The sequence below is a fragment of the Miscanthus floridulus genome, chromosome 2 (genome assembly GCF_019320115.1).
Source record: "Miscanthus floridulus cultivar M001 chromosome 2, ASM1932011v1, whole genome shotgun sequence".
Taxonomy (NCBI): domain Eukaryota; kingdom Viridiplantae; phylum Streptophyta; class Magnoliopsida; order Poales; family Poaceae; genus Miscanthus; species Miscanthus floridulus.
Genome location: NC_089581.1, coordinates 51,775,101 through 51,792,771, shown reverse-complemented (window position 1 = coordinate 51,792,771; position 17,671 = coordinate 51,775,101).

Genomic DNA, 17,671 nt, shown 5'->3' with positions numbered 1-17,671 from the left:
GAAGACTTTTATGATGAATTACAGGCATCACGGGTGAGTAACTACAGGTCCCACAGGTACACGTCGGATGAAGAAGGGTCCCATAGGTACACGTCGTATGGAGAAAGGATCGAGCGAAGACTTTTATAATGAATTACAAGCGTTACGGATGAGTAACTGCATGTCCCACAGGTACACGTCGAATGGAGAAAGTACCATATAAAGATCTATGATGAAGCACCGTTTGTTACAGATCGAATATTGTTCGTCACAGATGTGTAATTAGTTCAATGACGAAGCCATGTTCATCACAGTATTAAAGGAGATCGTCACAGATGAGTCGCGCGAGTGATCTATGACGAAACCATGTGCTCTTCTATGACGTTTTTTATGACGATACCTGATTTCGTCATAGATAGGAAGGGTTGAAGGATTATCACTACTGAATTATGATGAAACAAAAAATTCATCATAAAAAGCAATCTTCCATGATGGTTTCGGAATCGTCATTAAAATTTTCGTCATAGAAGTGGATATTTCTAGTAGTGATACAAATACGATTTTTTATAGAAAAGACCCTCAAGATAGTGCCATATATCTAATATTGGTTAAGAAAAATAATAGATGATATAAAAGATGGACAACTTCACACAAAACAATCTTTTTAAACAATAAAAGATCAAAGGCTAATCATCGGGTCGTATTCTTCCTTCGCGGCCTGGAATTGCATTGAAGACAGCAGAAAGGGGAAAGAACACTATAAACACTCTTACCATACAAACAATAAGATCTAGTACCATCCAAAGAACACCTACTTGAGGAAAACCCTAACAACTCTACCTACAGCCTGTGTCGGATAGAGAATTTGTCAAGAGAAATGCTTGTGTCTGAACTGCGAAGCAACTCCGTTGCGGTAGCCCAAGTAAATTGAAAGTGGGTGATTGGCTTCCTATAATTGAGAAAAGTAGTAAGAGACTTGATGTATGGAAAGGTCGAACCTTATCTATTGTTGGTACAACAACTCTAATTTCTTCAAGTCTGAATAATTCTCCTATTTATCATATGTTAGTTTACTTGCTTCCTAAGACCACTGTTAAGAAATTGGATAAAATTTGGAGAACCTTTTTTTGACAAGGGGGTGGAACTAAGAGGAAATACCATTTGGTAAAATGGGAGATAATTTGTAAAAGTAAAAAGAAGGGAGGTTTGGGGATCAAAGATTTGGAGAAAATGAATGTTAGTCTGTTGTGCAAGTGGTGGTGGAAGTTAGAAAATGAAGATGGTTTGTGGCAACAAATTGTAAAGCACAAATATATGCTGAATAAAACAATTCATGAGGTGGGGAATAAATTGAATAACTCCCATATTTGATATGACCTTTTGAAAGTTAAGGACATTTAATCCACTGCCTTGATCCACTTGGCTACATCCGCCCCTTATCTAGCTAAAGGATTTTCACCTAGGGATCTAACCAAAATCTAGTCAATTCGCCATTCTTAATTGAAACCCCTCTCCCTTGAAAACCTTTAGCTGTGATTGTGCCTGTTCTGTTTGATTTATATGAGAATAAGAACATTACGGTAGCTCAAGCTTCGAATGGTGTGCCTATTGTATTCAGAAGATGGCTGTTTCAGGAACTTAGAGTAATTTGGGAAAAAGTATGGCAAGATGCTTCAAGTTTTCATTTGAATAACACACCTGATGATGTTGTATGGAATCTTGAGAAGAGTGGCAGATTCACAGTAAAGTCGGTATATGATGGTCTGACTAGAACTGAGTGTGGTATCTATCATAAGAGGATTTGGAAAGGTAAAATTCCTGCAAAAATTAAAATCTTTTTATGGCTTATGTCCTTTGATGCTGTTCTTACAAAAGACAATCTATGCAAAAGAAAGTGGCAAGGTGATCCTTCTTGTGTTTTCTGTGATAGTAAGGAAACTATTTCTCATCTGTTTTTCCAATGTCCGGTTGCGAGAGTTATTTGGTTGATTATTGCAAAATGTTTTAGGGCATCTAATATTCCAACAAATTTGCAACAGTGCTGGCGCTGGTGTGAAACTTGGCGTCCCTTTGGTAAAAAATATCACCCCTGGGGAGTTGCTGTTGTATGTTGGGCAATATGGAAGTGTAGGAATAAAGCATGTTTTGAAGGAAAATTTATCAAAAATCCTCTTGAAATAATATGTCATGCGAATGCGCTTATGATTTATTGGGCAGGGCTATATGCTGAAATGGATCGTGAGCAACTGATTGAGGGCGCCAACTTGATGTTGAAGGTGGCCAAGGAGGTCTTAGCAGCTCAGACAGCGAGGCAAGTGAACAAGTTATTACTTCAAGATGGTCAGGTGGAAGACTCTGATGAAGAGTCATCATAAAGCGGAGGATCAAACTAGGAGATGGAACCTGGAAACTAGTTAGGATCTATAGTTAGTCTCTGGCTGGTCCTTCATCTTTTGAGGTCTACGTTGTCTGATAACTGTTGGGTTAAGCTTTTGTCGCTGTGAACCTGTCTAAGCCTGGTGTTGCTTAGTTTCTCTGGTTAGCTGGCTAGTTTGCCACTTAGTAGTCTCTGCAGTGGTATGGCTTTGGGCCTCTCTGGTAGTTAAGGTGGTCTGCAAACTGTCTTCTTTGTTCTGTCTTAGTCTGTAAACTCTGAATTCTGTATTTCCGTTATGTCATAATGGGAATGAGATCTCTCGCGTGGAAAAAAAAAACTCCGTTGCGGTAGTAGACTACCAGTACTGAAGTACTTTGGTCGAATGATGCATATTCTTTAACGAGAAACAGAAAAATAATGAGATATGAGAAAAATATTTTCAAAGTTGGGTGATATAGCAAGGAGATCTTGTTAGGAAGAGAGGGACAATCTTGACAAAATACCGTACGGATCTTGGACAATCCGTGCAACCAAATACGAGTCCTGGACGGCGTGGCCGCTTTTTAGATCTTTCCCGTCTACACATCTTTATTATTATTCTGTTTTCCATCAGCGTGTTTCCGGTCTGGTATTCCGTTTTTTTCTTCCCATCTGTGAGTGTTGCGTGTGGTTTTTCTTGCTTGTTCCTCCGCTTTGATGTTTTTTTTATAAAAGTCAGAAATAAATAATAAATATATCATTATAGCCATTAATCCTTCCTTAAGAAATAAAGAGTTCCACCGCTAAGTTGTTGATGTAGTTTTGATTAAGAACAAAACTTTCTTTTTTAAAAAAAATAGATCAGTTGATGGTCTAACTAATCAAACCATGAACTAAAATCTTGAGCACTCTATTATCTAATTTAGTCTAAATAAATATATCTCTGTAATCCAGATGAGGACTGTCATATGGAAGATTGAGAGAAATATTCTATCATACTCAACGGGCAGACCAAACCTTGGCACGTCGGCAACTACTCCTTGCTGACTTTAATCAGAGATTACAACTACAGATTTTTGTAGGCCTCTAGAACTCAATATTTAACTATAGCAACACATGGATAATATAAAAATTAAAGTTACGATATATTTATGTCTAATTATTTATGTGCTTTGCAATTGGTGATAAAAAATATGTCAAGGTTGTATTTTAATTCGATGAAAAGCTTATTAAGATATTGTTATATTATTTCCATCATTAACTTATATCATAGTTTTAAATAGCGGGCTATTAAAATAGCGGCAACTTTTTTCGAAAGCTATGAGGCTAGAGTGGCGCTATGACAGATAGTGTTTTTATAAAGAAAACATGAAAAATACCAATAATTGATGAAAAAAACATGGCAAATATGAAATTCGATGAACACAAATATATTTCTAAGGTTCCACAAATCTAGGTAACATTACCAATATGACATTATAACATGGTTCATGAAAGTCTAGTGTTTAATTATCCAAAATACCAAATTAGAAGCAAATGATAAGTAGGAAATAACTAATTAAATTGTCAAAATCTATTAGTGTTGGAAAATCTAAAATAGCGCCGCTATTTGAACGCTCAAGCTATGCAATTAGCGGGGCTATAGCACACAATAGCGGTTAAAGTTGGTATAGCGGCACAAATATAAATAGCTTAGCATTGAGTCTCTCCGCCCGCTATAGCGCCGCTATAGCCCTCTATTTGTTTTCCTTGACTTATATTATTAATGTCATGGTCATCATAAATAAATTATACTACCTCTGTTCTGTTTTGGCTTTTTTTTAGATACATTGTTTTTACCATGTATCTAGACATAATGTATATTTAAGTGCATAGCAAAAGTTATATATCTAGAAAAGACCAATTATCTTATAATTTGGAATGAAAGGAGTAGAATTTAAATTTTATAGAAAGGATAAGAATAAGAATATATGTACCATTCGTGTCATCATCCCCATGAACGTTTGATAGTTTTTTTTCTCCTGTCGCAATATACAAGCATGTTTGCTAATCTAAAATTAAAGAAAGAAATAGGAGAAAAAAAACTATCAAACGTTCACACACACAATATGGTTTGGTTTCCCCTCCTTAAGTTTAGTCCTATCACATCGGATGTTTGGACACTAATTTAGAGTATTAAACATAGACTAATTACAAAACTAATTGTATAGATTGAGACTAATTTGCGAGATGAATCTATTAAACCTAATTAGTCCATGATTTGATAACATGGTGCTACAGTAAACATGTGCTAATGATGGATTAATTAGGCTTAATATATTTGTCTCGCGAATTAGTCACGGTTTCTATAATTAGTTTTATGATTAGTATCTAAACACCCGACGTGACATCCAATGTGACAACTCCTAAACTTTAGTCCCTGGATCCCGCCGTCCACGCGCACAATATGGAGCCCTATTATAAAGCTAAATTGGAACATATGACACAATTGTTGAATGAATCTCCAAACAAGTCACCCATATAACCATATAAGTATACCCGGTTGCAACTTAGGAACATATTTACTAGTAATCCTAAAATTGATATTAGGACAGCCCTAACACCACCTTATTTGCAATGGCACAAATTAAGATTGAGTCTACAACATTGACATTCTGATGTTTTGTTTTCTTGTAAGAATTTCTAAATAATTTATCAATCTTTTTAACGCGTCTCACGGGAATAAACATTGAATCTTTGAAAGGAGTCTCTAGTTGTAATAGGATACAGGAAGATTGCAAGCAGCTGGATTTCTAAAGCCAACAGCAGCCAAATATTCTTTCTCACCTTGGTGAATATGTATAGTAATATTTTACATCGCAACATATATTATTGTATAAACATTAAAAGTAAGTGAAGCGGCATGTAAAACCACATTCACTGAGAAAGCTATACTAGTGCCGACTCAAATAAGCGAGGATGCGTTGCCAATATACTGGCTCTATTTTGGGAACGACGTAAAAGAGGAATGCATGGTAGCCACATAGGAGGCCCAAAAAAAAAAAGGTGCCCCAATGTGCAGCCTTTTACATACAGATAAAAAATGCAAGTAGGAGCACACAGAAGTAATCGAGGAATTAAATACCACGTGGTTTATTTCCTAATCCCCATCTTCAAACCATGTACGTTACCAAAACATGCAAAAGGCCGTGTGGACGGTGTGGTACCGGAGCGAACAGTCACACTCACGTACGTATACCCCCGTCAAGGCGTCAAGTCAAGCATCACACCGTATACAAGTTTTTCATTGATTTGTACATTTGACCTGACAGTTCTGCATCAGTTCGCACGTGATTTAAATGTTACGTATATAATAAGACTAGCAAATAGCTGTACGTTGCAGTGGGTGAATTTTTTCTTCTCACATCTTCTAGTCTAGCTTAATAAACATGACATAAATCAAGCTATCATCACAGCTTTAGACTATATATTCAGGCCCCTTTGGTAGAGCTCCACCGGCTCCGGCTTCTTTAACGCACATACTATTTAAGGAAAGAGAAGAAAGAAAAAGAGCTTATGTGAATAATGCGTGCGTATGAGAAACTGGAGCCGGTGATAGCTCCACCAAAGGGGGCCTTATTTACTATTCTCCTCTCATGTTCTACCATCGAACCGCATCTCCCTATATGTACCAAATTTTGGGAAAGTAATAAATAAGTTAGTTCATGTCACCCAGAGTTAGAAAATGCTCCCTCCACTCCAAAATTACAAGACGTTTAATTTTGATTTTTTAGATACGTATTTTTTCTAAACATTTAGATATACAATATTTTTAGATACATATTAAAAACAGTATATCTAGAAAAACTAAAACCTCTCATAATTTGGAATAGCGGGAATATGAGTGAACTGAATATAACTCAGCTCACTAGATTTCTTGTGGTGGTATCTGTGTCCCTAGATTCTAAGTTAGCGACTTCATACAGGTGCTTGTTATTTTTTTGAATAATTCTAAGATTTAACAAATCTATTTTTTTAGTGGTAAGCAATGTCTTATTTGACAAGAGACATCTATGGTGACTTTATCAATTTCAAGATCTGTCGGTTGAAGTTTTTGAAAGTACTCATTCGGTAGAGTGTGGGTGCATGTATGTAGAGACTTGATCGATTTCAAGATCTTACATATTAGTCTTTCGTGAGATACTCATATATAAATAACATAACATGTCTATATGAAACAAGTGGACGTGTATACACGTAAGCATCTACATGTATGATAAAAAAATAGAAAGTACAAATTAAGACGTAGCATTTTTTTTTGTACTGCACATGGTTAAAGTATTTTATTTTCAATTTGGTGCTGGGTGAACAACGGTGCTGCTGGAGTGACCAAAGTACTGATACTGTTGACACCGTTTTTTTGCACGTGTTAAAATGTTCGGAGTGGACTAATCGGCAAGGGGAAAGTTACTGTATACTTTGATAGCCGATGAAAGCCAGCTTGTAATGATGGTTGCCGATAGCTGGTGATGCCGATGAAGGGAGGCTTGAAGATTACTGCCGATGAAACAGGGAGTATGCCGATGAAGGGAGATTTGAGGACTACTGCCGATGAAACAAGGAGTATGCTGATGAGGGAAGACTTGAAGACTATTGCCGATGAAACAGGGGGTATGCCGATGGGAAGAAGGACAGTGAGATTTCCATCGTAATTAAGGCGGACAGGGAAATAGATAGGAGTTGATTTCCTTTTCTATATTTGTTAGAGTATGATTCATGTAAGAGTCACGTGTTTCCCTAGATATGGGCTTGATGTCCTAGTTGTGTTTGGTTGTGTCTCTTTAGATCAGGGTATAAATATGGAGTGAGGAGCAATGTAAATATATATATCAATCAATATCAAAACCAATTTTTACTCCTATTTGCATCTACTTACTTTTCGGCGACTTCGTCAATTTGCATTATTTTCTCTTTACGAGTTCTCATTGATTCGGCGAGCTGCATCGCTTCAGTGCGACCTTCGGCGATCCTCGAGTTCCGCGTGAGTACCTCTTGGCCGTGACTTCCGGGCGTATCGCTGTTGTCAGGACCAAAGTGCTCGTATCTTCATCCTTGTCGATTAACAGGTCAAATCGACTGGCACGCCTTGGATACCGATTCGGGTATTAGCTCTTTGTGTTTGAAGATCCACTTTTGCATCAACATATCTTTTGGCACGCCCGGTGGGACCAATCAATCCGATCAATATGTTCAATTCCGAGATCGATGCGGGGAACATTATCGCGGTATCAGAAGAAGATCTTAAGGAAGAACAGAGGCAGGCTATGGAAAAGGCCGTAGAAGAATACAGGCAGCTTTGTCTGAAATCGTTTAGCCTGAACAAGAGTGGACAAGTTATCCAGAAGCAAGATTTGCTGTTGCCTCGGCAGGTTACCTTTGACTCCAATCCTGGTAAACTTCAAGAGATGGTTAATTCTGCAGTAAATCATGCTTTGATTAATCATTCCAATGTGTTGTCCAATACTGTTCATAATGCTGTGGTTTGAACTCTCAAAGAAGGACAAGCGTCACCGCATTATGTTGGGCCTGCCTATCACCAACCAGAGCCGGCATCTGTCAATACTCCATCGGCTCCCTCGGCCGTTGTGGGTACAGAAGTTACTTCTTCTCCAGTATCAGCAGGCTTACCTAATATTCAATCTACACCGATACGATCAAATCTGGTACTACTAGGAGGACGAATTCAGCTTAGTACAGATCTATCGGCATCAGCTATATCAGGCCCTGTGTCTCAGAATAGCCAGATTCCTACTAATTGGTGGGGATATGGTATGCCTCTGGAGTCATCTGCTTTCAATCCTGGATTACCTCAAGTGTTTGAAGCAGTAGGTAAAACTCCTATACCATCGGCTGTTTCGCCGATGGCCCAAGTACCTCAATATGCCACAACAACTACTGTGCAACCAACTCCAGGGGCTTTCCAGATGCCTTTGGTTCAAACGCCCAGTTCAAATCCATCGGCAAGCTTACTGCTGATGCAGCAGAAAGGCCCTGTTATGAGTCAAACCGGGGTTCAGTTTATGCCTCAAACTGGTTATAATTATCCAACAATGTCAGCAAATTACCAGCCATCGGTAAGTTTTGTACCGGTGGGTTCTAATAATGGTTGGTCAGGACAGTTATCTGTTCAACATACAGTTCAGCAAAATCAACAGATTGCAGGGATTCAACAAGGTTATATGCAAGCTGGTGTCCAGAATCAAGCATCGGCAGCTCAGCCGATGAATCCTTTCCAACAGGTTAATGGACCACAAGTAACGACAAATATGCCGATTGCTGGAGATCGTGGGCCACAAAGATATGTGGAAGGATATCAGCAGGTACCTCCTGTAGAAATTCAGCCAGTTCGTCAGCAGAAAGCTTATGCTTTTTGGGCCGATAGGATAGCAAAAATTATGAAGGATCAGTTTGGGATAAAGCCCAAGGTCAATCCTTATTCTTATCGGACTCCATATCCTCCTGCATATGATTTAATTCCTCTCCCAAATCGGTACAAGGTACCAGATTTCACTAAATTCTCCGGGCAGGATGATACATCAACAATGGAACACGTCAATCGCTTCATTATTCAATGTGGAGAGGCAGCTAGCAGAGATGAATTAAGAGTTCGATTATTTTCATCATCTTTATCTGGATCGGCATTTACGTGGTTCATTTCATTACCACCAAATTCTATTATTACCTGGGCTGATCTAGAAAAACAATTTCATAAGTATTTCTTTGCTGGAATCCATGAAAAGAAGCTTACCGATTTAGTAAAATTGAGGCAGCGCAATGATGAATTGGTAGAGAGCTTTGTGCAAAGACTACGAGATGTAAAAAATAAGTGCTACAGTCTGGTGCTGGATGATCGGCAGCTTGCCGATCTGGCTTTCCAAGGGTTGTTGCCACATCTTAAAGACAGATATGCTTCTCAGGAATTTGAAAGCCTCAGTCATCTTGTGCAAAGGATCTCCGATCAAGATACTAGGGTTTTTTAACCTAAAAAGAATTGGAGTAAAAAGGTATCATTTGTTGAAGAAGTAGGAGATTCTGATTCTGATGAAGAACCAGTTATCGGCTTAGCTGAGTGGGTTAAGAATAAAAAGCCGATATCTTGTCCCTTTGGTCAAAAAGAGCCAGAAAAGTTTACCTTTAATATCACCAAGGCTGACAAAATATTTGATCTTCTGCTTCAAGAGGGCCAAATTAAGCTGTCACCTAATCATGTGATCCCATCGGCAGAAGAGTTGAAGAAGATCTTGTACTGCAAATGGCACAATGCAACTTCACACAGTACAAATGAGTGCAAGGTGTTCAGGCAACAGTTACAATCGGCTATTGAATCTGGGAGAATTAAGTTTGGTACTTCTAATGCCCAAAGGCCGATGAAAATTGATCAACACCCCTTTCCTAGCAAATATGTTGGAGGCCAAAGGGAAGACCAAGGTATTGACGTCCGAGGCTGCTGAGAAAAACACATCAGTGGATCCCCAACATCGGATAACTACCGATGATGCAAGAAGTAAGGGGTTGCTGGGAGAAAGCAGTAGTTCTAAAAAACCTCCTCGACCTAGCATTGTGATTACTCATCGAAGGCAGCAGGAGGGTTGATGTCAGCATAGTGATCGATATCGACAACAGCAAGAAGAAAGACGTCGGGAAGAGTGGCATCGGCATAAAGATCATTGGAGGTGCCCGTTTTTTATCCATTGCTGGGAGGAAGGTATTAAATTGCCAACTGTTGAAAATTGCCCTGAGTGCAATGGTTATTATGGGGTCAATCGGTCAGAAAGAAGATTTCAACCTGGCAATCGGGGTTTATTTATTAATGAGCCGATTAGAAGCAGAGCATCAGTACATGATCGGCTAGGGGGGCAGACTTAGTGTACATGAAAGGCTTGGTAAACGCGCTGGATGTTTTCCGAGGAATCAAGAGGAGCTTGAGGAAATGGCAAATGCAAGAGTTCCTATGAAGGAAATATTCTACAGGGACCCTAATATACGCCATGTGGAATCGACTAGGACCTGTTATCAGCCGGTTTGGAAAACCAAGTTTCCTCGATGGTGCCCGGAGGGTCTAACAAAAATGCAGAGAAGGAGGATGCAACGTGAGTGTCAGGAGGATTTATACCAAGAGGAAAATTCCTCCAATGAGAAGTCCGGTCATCAGCAGTGGCAGGTAAAACACAAAAATAAGGGTCCATCGGCAGATGTTAATATGGTATTCATGTTGCCGATGGAATTTTTGGCACTATCTGATAATGAGGAAGAAGTTGTTCTCTCTGATCAAGTAGCTCAGTTGACACTAGATCCAATGATGGCTGTTTTTGAGAAACCTACCGATGACGAGAGACAGCATCTTAAGGCTTTGTTTGTGAAGGGCAGAGTTGATGGGCAGCCTAGTGTCTAAGGTACTTATTGATGGAGGGGCTGCGATTAATATTATGCCTTATGTGATGTATCGGAAACTTGGTAAGGGAGATCAAGACTTGACCAAAACCGATATGATGCTGAAAGATTTTGAAGGCAATGTGTCGCCGGCTAAAGGGGCAGTATGCGTTGAATTGACCATCGGCAGCAAAACCTTACCGACGACGTTCTTTGTTATTAACAGGCAAGGGTGCATATAATCTGCTTCTAGGGAGGGATTGGATTCATGCTAATTGTTGTGTTCCTTCTACAATGCATCAATGCCTCGTATAGTGGATTGGGGATAAGATTGAGGTTGTCCCTGGATGATTCTTCTTATATCATCGCATCGGCAGAATCAGATACTTATGAGCGAACTAAATGCATATCAGGAGAAGTTTGGGAAAAAGAGTTCCTTAGAGTTGCTGATTATGAAATTCCACCGATCCAAGCAGTCGGTTCTGAAGAAGAATTTTAATGGATAGGTTTGCCGATGATGGAAAATTAGGTCAAGGGTTCACATCGGCAGATGATTTAGTAGAAGTAGATATCGGTAATGGCGATAGGCCAAGACCTACTTTATTAGTGCTAAGTTAGATTCCAAGTGTAAGCAGCAAATAATTGATGTGTTAAAGGAGTATAAAGATTGTTTTGCTTGGGATTATACTGAGATGCCTGGATTAGACCGATCGGTAGTTGAACATCAGGTTACCTATCAAATCTGGATTTCGGCCACATCAGCAGCCAGCGCGCCGATGCAACCCTAATATACTTCCTGATATTAAGGCCGAAATAACTAAATTAATTGAGGCAAAGTTTATTCGGCAGTGTCGATATGCAGAGTGGATCTCTAATGTGGTTCCTGTTTATAAGAAAAATGGAAAGCTTCGTGTTTGTATTGATTTCAGGAATCTCAACAAAGCCACACCGATGGATGGCTATCTAATGCCGATTGCTGATTTATTAATTGATGCTGCAGCCGGACATCAGATTATCAGCTTTATGGATGGTAATGCAGGCTACAATCAAATATTCATGGCTGAAGAAGATATTCCCAGGACTGCTTTCAGATGTCCAGGTCATGTAGGGTTGTTTGAGTGGGATAGTCATGACGTTTGGCTTGAAAAATGCCGGTGCTACTTATCAGAGAGCTATGAACTTTATTTTTCATGAATACATCGGCACATTAGTGGAGATCTACATTGATGATGTGGTGATTAAGTCTGGAGATATCACAAAACATCTAGCCAATCTGTGAAAGATACTGGAGTGTACAAGGAAGCATGGATTGAAGATGAATCCTAATAAATGTGCATTTGGCGTATCGGCGGGTCAATTCTTGGGTTTTATGGTGCATCAGCGGGGCATCGAAATCAGTAGGAAGTCTATTGATGCAATTAACAAGGTGGTTGCTCCTGCCAATAAGACTGAATTGCAATCTTTGATCGGTAAGATTAATTTCATTAGAAGATTCATATCTAATCTGTCGGGGAAGATCAAGGCTTTCAGTCCATTACTTAAATTGAAAGCTGATCAGGAATTTGTATGGGGAGCTGAGCAACAGTTAGCCCTCGGTGAAATTAAGAAATATTTAACAAATCCTCCAGTGCTAGTTCCACCTCAACACGAGAAGCCTTTCAGGTTGTATTTGTCAGCTGATGATACTGTTATTGGTTCAGCTCTTATTCAAGAATTCAAAGGGAAAGAACATGTTATTTATTATCTGAGCAGAAGGTTAGTGGATGCTGAGACAAGACGACGTAGTCAAGTACATGCTGTCAATGCCAATATTAAGTGGTAGAATCGGCAAGTGGATTTTAGCATTATCAGAATTTGAACTACGTTACGAATCAACCAAGGCAGTTAAGGGGCAAGTTATGGCTGATTTCGTTACTCAGCATTGTAATACAGTGGACTCTCTGAAGATTGCCCCTTGGACACTTTTCTTCGATGGTTCCACATACGGTGAAGGAGCAGGTATCGGCATTGTGTTGATTTCACCTCAAGGAAGGAAATATGAGTTTTCATTGCCGATTGTTGCTACATCGACAAACAATCAGGCTGAATATCAAGCTTTGATCAAAGGGTTAGAATTAATGAGGGAGATACGTGCCGATGCTGTTGAAATCTTTGGTGATTCTATGCTAGTTATAAATCAATTGGCTGGAATTTATGAATGCCGAAGTGAAGCTTTGATTTCGTATTATGAAAGATGTTTGCAGTTGTTGAAAGGATTTAGAGATTTTCGTCTTGAACATATCCCTCGATTGCATAATGAGGAAGCTAATCGACTAGCTCAGCATGCTTCAGGGTATCAACTTATTCAGGAAGTGCTAACATCGGCAGTTAATACCGATGACTGGAGAAAGGAGATTGTCGATTATTTAAAGGATCCATATAAAAGGTTGAAAGACGTATAAGGTTCCAAGCTACCAAGTATGTGCTCCTCGATGATGAATTATATTATCGAACTATAGATGGAGTTTTACTCAGATGTGTTGGTAGTGATGAATCGAAAACTTTGATGGGTGAAATTCATGAAGGAGTGTGTGGTGCGCATCAATCGGCTTTCAAGATGAAGTGGATGATCAGAAGGAATGGATACTATTGGCCGACTATTCTTGAAGATTGTTTTAAATATTTTAAAGGATGTCAGGGATGTCAAAAGTTTGGTAATATTCAAAGAGCGCCTGCATCGGCTATGAACCCTATAATCAAACCATGGCCGTTCTGGGGATGGGCTATTGATCTCATTGGTCAGATTTATCCACCATCGAGTAAGGGACATAAATTTATTCTGGTTGCTACCGATTATTTCACAAAATGGGTTGAGGCAATTCCTTTGAAAAAGGTGACATCGGTTAATATGATTGATTTTGTGAAAGAGCATATTGTTTACCGATTTGGTATTCCTCAGACTATCACTACCGATCAGGGCACTATGTTTACATCAGGAGAATTTGATGAGTTTGCTGTAGGTATGGGAATTAAAGTTTTAAATTCTTCTTCATATTATGCTCAAGCTAATGGTCAAGCTGGGGCTTCTAACAAAGGGATCATCAAACTCATTAAGCGCAAAATTGAAGAAAATCCTAGGAAGTGGCATACAGTATTAAATGAAGCCTTGTGGTCATATCGGATGTCATATCATGGTGCAACCAAAGTAACGCCTTATCAGTTAGTATATGGACACGATGCAGTATTGCCTTGGGAAATTAAAGTTGGCTCTAGGCGAATACATTCTCAAGATCAACTGACAGCCGATGATTATAATACTCTTATGAAGGATGAGTTGGAAGATGTGGCGGGTCATCGGTTAAGGGCTTTAGTTAGCATCGAAGAAAATAAGAAAAGAGTAGCTAGATGGTATGACAAGAAGGTGAAGATAAAGGAGTTTGCCGATGGAGATCTGGTCTGGAAACTGGTTTTACCGATTGGGACTAAAAGTTCAAAGTTTAGAAAATGGTCTCCTAATTGGGAAGGTCCATATCGGATAAATCAGTTTGTTCCTGGTAACGCATATATTCTAGAAACCCTCGAAGGGGTTGTGTTTCCTAGAGCATTAAATGGAAAATATTTAAAGAAATATTACCCTAGTATCTGGATGGATGCATAAAAGTATAAGTGCCGATAACAGTCCTATCGGCTAGAATTATGCAAGGATGTCAATGTCTCATAAAGTGCCAATACAATAAACAAGATTACAAGTTCAACAAGGATTGGATAGCTAATATCGCACGCAGGCGAATCTGCTCGGCTTCCTCTATTTCTTTGATATCGTCATCGGCGGTACCCTCCATGGGCTTGAGTTTTTTCTTCATGGCCAAAGCTTTGCGAGCCTGGATATCTCTTTCTTGTTGAAGGGTTTTGATGGCATTGGGTAGCTGGCTTTCTTCTTGTTGAGCATGAGTTAAAGCTGCCTCGATTTCTTTCAATTCAGCCAATAGAGCCATCTTCCTTGCTGATAAATCCAAGATTTTCTGCTTGAGTTCAGCACCTGAAGTCTGCAAGTTGCCGATGCCCTTGTGCTTCTCATCGGCAATTTGTTTCAGTTGTAGCATCTCTTCCTTGAGTTGAGCCTGAGCTGCTCTATCGGCAATACGTTGGGTAGCCCGTTGATATTGTAGTTGGCGACTCTCTAAATGGGCTGCTGGGAAGAGTATTTCTTCAACATCGGCAGGGACCTGGCCACGGATTGTTTTGAAAATTGCCTTTGCGGGGTCCGAATCATCTACAAGTTGGGCGGTATCCTGCTGTAGCAAGTTCAGGAGAGCTTCCAACCTGGACTTAGTTTCTGCCGATATTGTTCCCAGTACAAGGGAAGAACTTGTTTCCTCTCCATCATCGTCAGAGATGTCAATAGCGAAGGAGAATAGGCTGTTTGGGGAGTCTTGTTCCTGAGAAAAAGAAAAGGAGGTCGGTTAAGGATAAGTATGAATATTGTAAATTAGCTAGGTTAATCGGTTTACCTGTTTCAAGGCAATTTCCTGTGCTTGACTGGAAGAAACAACCTGGAGTGTGTCGTGTGAGGGATCGGCTGAGCTTGCCGATGGGATGTCCTCTATGACTTCATCAGTGGTTGGCTCTTGAGGTATGATGACCGATGACATTGGGGCAGATATAGGGATCGGCATGGACCTTTGTCGTTTTGGCTGTGCCTCGGCATCTGTTAAAGCTTTGCGCTTTGCTTGGGCATCGGCAACGATTGGCTGGGGGGGCATCGGCACTTGTTGGTTGTGAAGCTTGGACGTCTGGTACGCTTGCCGATGTACCCAATTGTTGCTGCAAAACAAGTGTAAGGTATGATATTTAATGGATAAAATGAGAAGTCAAGAGAATACCTCTGAAGGTTTGTCAAAAGAAGTGGTGCTTGATATCGGAGGAATTGCCGATGACGATCCAGTGGCAGCTCTTACCCCCTGGTGATTAATGTTAATACAGTTTGTAATCGGTATAAGTAGAAATAAACAAGGTTGTTACCTTGAATGCCTTGACCAAGGTTGTAGCAGCAGCCGATGGAGTGGCCCTAGCTGTAGCCAATCTGGACTTAGAGGTGATGGTCTTGGTACGGATCTTCTGGTGGGTCAAAGCAGTTAAGGTGGGGGCGTTGTAGCCGATTGGTGATATCGGGGAAATAGGCTGAAGATCGAAGGGTTTCCCATTTTTGCTCACCGATGATGCTGGGTTGTTAACCTGTCATGAGAGAGTCAGTTACTGATATATGTAGGGAAAAAGCAAAAAGGAGTTAAAAGAAACTTACTGCGTCGTCAGGGATGGCATATTCAGGGTCGATCATGTGCCGATATGTGTGAGCAGAAGTTGCAAACAGTTGTTCCTTCCACTCTCGCCACCATTGCTTGTATGACTCGGTGATGAAGGATACTGGCGTCTAGGTGGATATATCAACATCTGTGATATCGGCATCGGGGGAGAGTTGTACCACCTTGTTCCAATCTGTTCCACAGGTGATTGTTTCCCTGGGTTTGATTACATCGGCAAAGCAAAGTTTGATTGGCAGTTGCCCAAAAGCCAATTGATGGGATACTGCCGATGGGTTGTAAAATTCATATGAAATGTTGGTGTTTTTCCCGCTACCAAATGTATTCACTGGAATTGCCCTGGGAGTAATGATGGCCATCATGAGTTCCTTATCCTGATTTAGGGTTTCATCAGCAAAGTTGAAAAGAAGGGAAAACCTGTTGTCCTTGTCAATATAAGGTACCCAGGCCCTATGATCACGAGAAAGACCATTGTAGAAGTTTTGGAAGAATCTGCCGATCTGGTCTTCATTGGCCTCTGTTCCGGGAAGGACAATTATGGCTTCACCAAAATTAAGGGGTGAGCGAGTTGCCGATTCATCATCCCCAAGCACATGGTCTTCAGCAATTTCTCGTGGGAATTGTTCGGCAAAAAAGTCCCATTGCAAGCGTTTGTGCATATGGGCATTCAGCCACATGTTGATAAACCACCACGGGCCTCCTAGGTTGCCGATGGGTTCGCCAAGCAGAAGTTTCTGAGACACTTGATGAAGAAGATGATAAGTGGAGCTCAGAAGGTATCGGCCAAGAGGAAACCTTACGCCATTAGCCAAAAGTTCAGCTGCGGGGAGGAAGGCGTTGGTTGGTCCTACTGATCGACCACAGAAAATAAATTTTTCTAACCACATATTCAAGAATGTGGCATGTTCCCTCTGGTTAAGTGTCCCAGTCTTCTGGTATTCTTGAATGTATCCCATCCAACCGCCGATGTTGCGGGTATTCACCCTATATTCAGATTTTCTACCATAAATGGAGCCTTCATCGGCAGTTGAAATATCCAAGCCAGTGAGCATGTGGACATCGGCAAGTGTAGGAGTAGCTGGGCCATGTCCAAACATGAAAGTGTTTGTTGTGTCTGACCAGAAGTAAGCAGCTGCAATCATCATCGATTCATTCTTCTGCATATCGGCAATAGATAACCTAATGCATTGGTCTAATTTCCGTTCTGCCCAGTATACTTGCATCGATCTATTAACCCTCAAGTACCAATCTTTCCACCCTTTGGTGGTTTTGGGCCAAGATCGGAATGTGTCTTTCTATAAATTCAGAGAGAAATTTTAGGCTCTAAAGGGGATTCTGTTAACCTCTGCATTAATCAGATCGGTTGGATCTGGGTTGCCCATTGGTCCTAGGCATTGGACATGCGGCTGGTCGGTTGGAATAACTAATTTGTTGCGCAGTTCCTAAGTTTGAAGGATCCAGAGAATAAAAGAAAGGAAAAATCACCAACTGTATGGATTTGCAAAAAACTAGGGGAATCAAAGTAAAGGTAATGGAAGAGGAGCGAACCGCGGGGACGTCGAAGTTGACTGCCATTATCTTGAAGAAGATGAAGGCACAAGCCGGAGACTTGAGGTAACGCTGGAGA